This window comes from Apaloderma vittatum, unplaced genomic scaffold (assembly GCF_000703405.1).
Source record: "Apaloderma vittatum isolate BGI_N311 unplaced genomic scaffold, ASM70340v1 scaffold26623, whole genome shotgun sequence".
Lineage (NCBI taxonomy): Eukaryota > Metazoa > Chordata > Aves > Trogoniformes > Trogonidae > Apaloderma > Apaloderma vittatum.
This window is the reverse complement of record NW_009707859.1, coordinates 8871-9173: the sequence shown is the minus strand read 5'-3', so window position 1 is coordinate 9173 and position 303 is coordinate 8871.

The window sequence follows — 303 nt, the reverse complement described above, 5'->3', positions numbered from 1 at the left end:
GGGGGATCCTGCAGCCAGGCGGTGCGATGGGGCCGGGTCTGGTGGGGGTGAGCAGGTGCCACGGGTGGCTACGCCTCAGCACGCTTCACATGACGCCCTCCTGCCCCCGCGTCCCGGCTGCCCTTCCTGAGAAAAGCCTGGAACCCCTCAGCTCTGCGGCGAGGCAGCTCCGTCCTCACCCTCCGCACCAGGTTTCCCCAGCATCGGAGGTGCATCAGCTGTGGATTATTCCTTTTCAACCTTGTTCTATCCACCATGGGCCATCCCCAGCATCACTGGGTGCTTTTCCAGGGCTCTGCTGTT